This window comes from Triticum dicoccoides, chromosome 6B (assembly GCF_002162155.2).
Source record: "Triticum dicoccoides isolate Atlit2015 ecotype Zavitan chromosome 6B, WEW_v2.0, whole genome shotgun sequence".
In the NCBI taxonomy this organism is placed as follows: Eukaryota; Viridiplantae; Streptophyta; class Magnoliopsida; order Poales; family Poaceae; genus Triticum; species Triticum dicoccoides.
This window is the reverse complement of record NC_041391.1, coordinates 232696656-232703018: the sequence shown is the minus strand read 5'-3', so window position 1 is coordinate 232703018 and position 6363 is coordinate 232696656.

Below are 6363 nucleotides of genomic sequence, written 5' to 3'. Positions count from 1 at the left end.
TGTGGTGCCTGGCAAATCTGCATATCCTGTTGGTAAGATAGCCCTGGATGTGGCTTTTGGGGACGAGCACGACTCCCGGTCGGAAAAACTAACATTTGAGGTGGTGAAGATCCGGAGCCCGTATCACGCCTTGTTTGGCCGGCCGGCTTACGCCAAGTTCATGGCGCAGCCTTGTTATATCTACTTGCAGCTCAAGATGCCGGGTTACAAGGGGACCATAACGGTTCATGGGAGCCGTAGGGTCGCTTTGGAATGTGAGGAAGGTGATGCAGCTTATGCAGAGTCAGTCTGTGCCACGGAGGAGTTGAAGTATTATAAGGACAATGTTGATCCGGCGGATATGACCCCTTTAAAGAAGCCAACTACAGAGCATGATTCAGATCTGAAGTTCAAATCGGCAGCTGAGACCAAGCTTGTTGACTTCGTGCCCGGCGATTCGTCCAAGCAGTTCACTATCAGTGCCAACCTGGATCCCAAATAGGAAAGCGCGCTCATCGAGTTCATCCGTGAGAATCGGGACATTTTTGCATGGAAGCCGTCTGACATGCCAGGTGTACCGAGGGAACTCACTGAGCACACTCTTAATGTGGATCCTAAGTATAAACCGGTGAAACAGTTCCTCCACCGGTTTAACGAAGAAAGACGCAAAGCCATCGGAGAGGAAGTGGCCAGGCTTTTAGCGGCTGGTTTTATTATTGAGGTGTTCCATCCAGAGTGGCTTGCTAATCCGGTGCTGGTTCTTAAGAAAAACGGCACTTGGCGTATGTGTGTGGATTACACAAATCTTAACAAAGCCTGTCCGGCAGATCCTTTTGCCCTCCCCCGTATTGACCAGATCATTGATGCCATGACGGGTTGTGAGCGTTTGAGTTTTTTGGATGCATACTCTGGATATCATCAGATCAAGATGGCGGTTAAGGACCAGGAGAAAACAACATTTATTACTCCCTTTAGAGCCTTCTGCTATGTATCTATGCCCTTCGGGCTCAAGAGTGCCCAAGCCACCTATCAACGGTGTATACAGAATTGCCTGCATAAACAGATCGGCCGCAATGTGCACGCCTATGTGGATGATATTGTAGTGAAGTCAAGACAGAAGGAGACGCTGGTGGATGATTTGAAGGAGACCTTTGACAACTTGCGAGTTTACAAGATGATGCTTAATCCGGCCAAGTGTGTCTTTGGTGTTCCAACAGGCATGTTACTGGGTTTCCTGGTGTCTAACAGAGGAATCGAGGCTAACCCGGAGAAGATTACGGCTATTACATCCCTAGCTAAACCAAAATGTATCAACGATGTTCAGCGTTTGGCGGGCCGGATCGCTGCACTAAGCCGGTTTATCAGCCGCCTCGGAGAGAAGGCCATTCCTTTGTACCAAATGCTGAGGAAGACATACCATTTCATTTGGAGTCCGGCTGCTGATGAAGCGTTTGAGGACCTGAAGCGGCAGTTAGCCAATCCGCCTGTTCTTGCAGCTCTGGTCGACAAGGAGCCACTATTATTATACGTAGCGGCCAATGCTCGGGCAGTTAGCGTGGCTATTGTGGTGGAACGCAAAGAGGCAGGCAAGGAATATCCGGTTCAGCGGCCGGTTTATTATATCAGCGAGGTGCTTATTGAATCCAAGCAAAGGTATCCGCATTGGCAGAAGCTGGTCTATGGTGTTTTTATGGCCAGTCGGAAGTTGAAGCAGTATTTTCAAGGGCACCCCATCACAGTGGTCAGTTCAGCTCCCTTGGGTGATATTATACAGAACCGGGAGGCGACTGGCCGGATTGCCAAGTGGGCTATAGAGCTTGGGCCACACGGACTGAAGTACGTGCCTCGGACGGCGGTGAAGTCTCAAGCACTTGTTGATTTCATCAATGACTGGACGGAGTTACAAGCACCAGAGGAGAAGCCGGATCACACATATTGGACTATTCATTTTGACGGATCCAGGCAATTGGAAGGCTCGGGGGCTGGAGTCGTATTAACTTCCCCACGAGGTGATAAGTTTTGTTATGTTCTCCGCTTAATGTTCCCTTGTACTAATAATGCAGCTGAGTACGAAGCCTTGCTCCATGGTCTCCGGATGGCTAAAGAGATGAATTTAAGCCAGGTTAAGTGCTTTGGTGACTCGGACCTAGTGGCTCAACAGGTGTCTGGCACTTGGGATTCTAAGGACCCGCTCATGGCTGCATATCGTCGGGAAGTGGATAATATTGCAGGTTGTTTCAAGGGTTATCAAGTGGATCATGTGGACCGTCGGAAGAATGAAGCGGCGGATGCTTTAAGCCGGTTGGGCTCTCAGCGTAAACCGGTCCCGCCTAACGTCTTTTTTGGACGTGTTGCACAACCCGTCAGTCAAGCTCCCAGGTGAGGCGGATTTGGCTATTCCTGATCCGGAGGCTCAATTGGTGGCAGCTCTGCATGTTATTCCGGATTGGACAGTTCCTTACCTTGCGTACATGAACCGGGGGGAGTTACCAGGGGATGAGATTCTAGCCAGGCAGATAGTCCGGCGATCCAAGTCTATGACGATTGTCAATGGTGAATTACATCATTGCAGTGTATTAGGGGCGTTTCAACGCTGTGTTTCTCCCGAGGAAGGCTGTGAAATCTTAAGAGAAATCCATGAAGGGGATTGTGGGCACCACACCGGTTCAAAGTCTCTGGTGGCAAAGGCGTTTCGTCACGGGTTCTACTGGTTGACAGCGCATGCTGACGCGGAGGACTTGGTTAAACGATGTGATGGGTGTCAGAAATTTTCAAGGCGTGCTCATGTGCCGGCTCAAGAATTGAGGATGATCCCAATAACATGGCCGTTTGCAACTTGGGGGCTGGATATGGTTGGACCTTTTAAAAGATCCAAGGATAAGAAAACCCACCTTTTGGTGGCAGTTGACAAATTTACCAAGTGGGTTGAAGCGGAGCCTGTCAGCAAGTGTGATGCAGCAACAGCGGTGCAGTTCATCAAGAAGGTGATTTTCCGGTTTGGTTTTCCACACAGTATCATTACTGACAATGGTAGCAATTTATCCAAGGGCGCTATGAAGGAGTTCTGTGAACGTGAGCACATCCGACTTGACGTGTCGTCAGTGGCACACCCCTAGTCCAATGGACAGGCAGAACGAGCTAATCAGGAAATCTTGCGAGGCATCAAACCCCGGCTTATGGTCCCATTGCAAAGAACACCAGGATGTTGGGTTGAAGAGCTACCATCTGTGTTATGGAGTATCAATACTACGCCAAACCGGTCCACAGGATACACGCCATTTTTCATGGTCTATGGAGCAGAGGCAGTTCTCCCTAGTGATATCCGGCACGATTCGCCTCGTGTGGCAGCTTATGTTAAAGCAGACTATGAGACAGCACGGCAAGACGCTTTGGACCTATTGGACGAGGAGCGTGATATAGCGGCTGCCCGTTCGGCGATTTACCAGCAAGATCTTCGTCGCTATCACAGTCGCCGGGTTAGAACCAGAACTTTTCAAGAAGGAGATTTGGTGCTTCGACTCGTCCAAGATCAAATGGATATGCACAAGTTATCCCCACCTTGGGAGGGACCTTTCGTGGTCAGCAAGAATTTTCACAACGGGTCGTACTATCTCATTGATATTCGAGGGCATAAAGACTCACGTACATCAGAGGAGGAGACCAACAGGCCGTGGAATATAGCTCATCTTCGGCCTTACTATACTTGAGCCATCGGCTCTATCTATGTACATATCATGACAATGTATATATTATCTTTGATATATCAAACCGGAGCCTCAGCTAAAGCGGGGTCTCTGTCTTTCTCATCATGCGAGGTTACACGAAGTGGTTCTGTTTAAAGCGCCCTCCGGTTTACCCCTTGACATTTGTTTTTTATATATCACTGGGGGCCTTGGTCGTGTCCGAACCAACGCGACACCCTTTGATAGGCGACAGCCACCAGATCATTTGGGGACATGGTCAAGTCTGAACCAGTCACGCCTCTTGGTCGACCTAAGGCCACAAAATCACTTGGGGGCATGGTCGAACCCGAACCATTGCCACGCCTCTTGATCTGGCATATATGCCACGAATCATTTGGGGACCTGGCTGACTTGAATCATTGTCACTCCTATTGGGGGCCTTGATCCTGTCCGACCATGGTAATACCATCTGATCAGCTCAGTATAGCATATTTTTGCAAATGGTTTTTATCATTACCTTTTCTTCCATGTTATTTTCATGGTTTGTTTATTCTTTGCTTTTGTCGGATTTCTTTTATGTCGACAAACACCTTTTTTCCGATTCAGCCGATGGATTTGATTCCCCTTTAATCCGGAGGAGTATGCTCGGTTTACCTTTTTCCTGTTAACATCATGGAGTAACAAGGGGGCTTGTATTGATTCAGTACGGTTTATACGGGAGCTATTTTCTCCCACCTTTTTTTTTCTTTTGACGGTAATGGTTTATAAAACCGCCGCTTCAGGCTTGGCTAAGCCAGCTTCATACCCAAACATGGCAGGTATTTATGTATCATATATTTGTTATATTACTGATACACATATCAGGATCATAAACCGGCTGGCGGTATAACCGCCACCGAAGTTCAAATTTTTCTGATTGCAGGAAATATGAATTGGAGTTCTTCAAACAAAAGCTTCAGTACTTATGCACGAAGGCATATTCCAGTTAGAAGCATTAACTATCCTATTACAGGGCAGCACGGTACCTAAATAAGATCATTGTTCTTTTCGGAAGATGTCACAAACATCTTTCCAAACCAGTTTCTGGTTCAAGCCTGCTCCTCATCCTCTGCCGCTTCAGCTTCCTCGTCTCTACCCATTGGCTGGAAATCAACAATGGTCTAGTCGATTCCCATTAAAGCTTGGAAAACAGCCTCTTCATGGATCAGGGAAGACGGTTCAATATCAGGGGCATAAGTGTGCTTACGGATTGGAGGGATCAGATTCTCCGCTTCAACAGTTGGGGCAGGCACTCGCTTGTTTTGCTTGTTATATTGCGCTTGATAATGCGTCAAATCTGCCTCTTCAGCTAGTTGGCAAGCTAGAGGGCGCACTGCATGGTTTATTGCCCTTAAATCCTCTTCGTTGAATTCAGAGCCATCTTCTTTCAGGCTGGGATAGCCTTGAGCTGCTTCCGTAGGATCAAAATCTGGCACCCATGCCTTTGCCCGGATTAAGGCATTGATGGCTCCGGTTCGGGCAGCGGATTTTTTCAGCTCCTCAATCCGGGCTGGAAGCATTGACAACTTGCTAAGAGTGTCCTGGATTAACGAGGGTGCCGGGTTGTTGTGAGAAGCTGTGGTGATGATCCGTTGGGCTCCGGTATACAATTGTTCCACCAAGGTGTAGGCAGCTTTCAATTTCTTCCGCACATCATTTCCTAAGTGCCCAATACATGTGCCTACAACAATATTGGAATGGTCTCAAACCGGGTTTACGCTACAACAGGTTTAAATTATCACAGAAGTTACAAGGAGCTTACCAAAGATTGCAGCAGTCATGGAGTGTATTTGCCGCTGTACGGCCGTCAGTTCATCCACCACCGGTTTAAGGGCAGCTTCAGCGTTTTCCGCTCTTTTGGTTAAACCGGCCTTCTTAGTGGCCCAGTCAGCCCGCTCTTTCTCGAAGCCTTCTTTCAGCCGTTCAGCAGTGCTCAAAGCGCTAGTTAATTCTTGTTTTGCCTTATCTGTTTCAGCCTGCTGGGTTTTCAAGGCCTCCTGCAAATCGGCAACTTGGTCCTCCTTGATTTTCACCTCAGCCTGCACACAGACAGCGTTTAAGCTTTGCACAGGCGATCCAAGGAGTTGAAGTATCAACCACATAACAAAGTTATATGCCTGACACTTGGGGGCTAATGCACCTTCAATTTTTATATATTACTCGATTACAAAGTCCCAAGCTCAATACAAGTATTCAACTTGGCACTTGGGGGCTAATGGCTATTTGATCAAGTTGTGTTCTAAGGATAGTTCTCTATTGGAGCCCCGGTTTACTTATGCTAAGTTAGACCGGTTCTTGCGGGCTATACCGATCGGTTTCAAGAATGTTCAGGATCAAGTCCCGGTTTGACCAACGTTACAAACCGGCCCTTGGGGGCTAGAAGGATGGAGGTAATGGCAGCAAGGAAAGAAGTAAGTTACCTCAAATTTATCCCTCATCATTTTGACCAGGCCAGCTTCACAGTCACGGCTAGTGTAAAGCCGGTTTAAATAGCCGGAGTGAAGGTCTTGGGCACTCAGGGCAGCATATGTCTCTAGTTCAACATCCCATTTTTCCTTGTTCAAAGCGGAAAAAATCCTCTTTGATGGTATGCTTGGTAAGGGTGACAGGATTCCCGGGTTCAGAGCGGCCCACACCGGTAATCACAACATCATCATCTTTG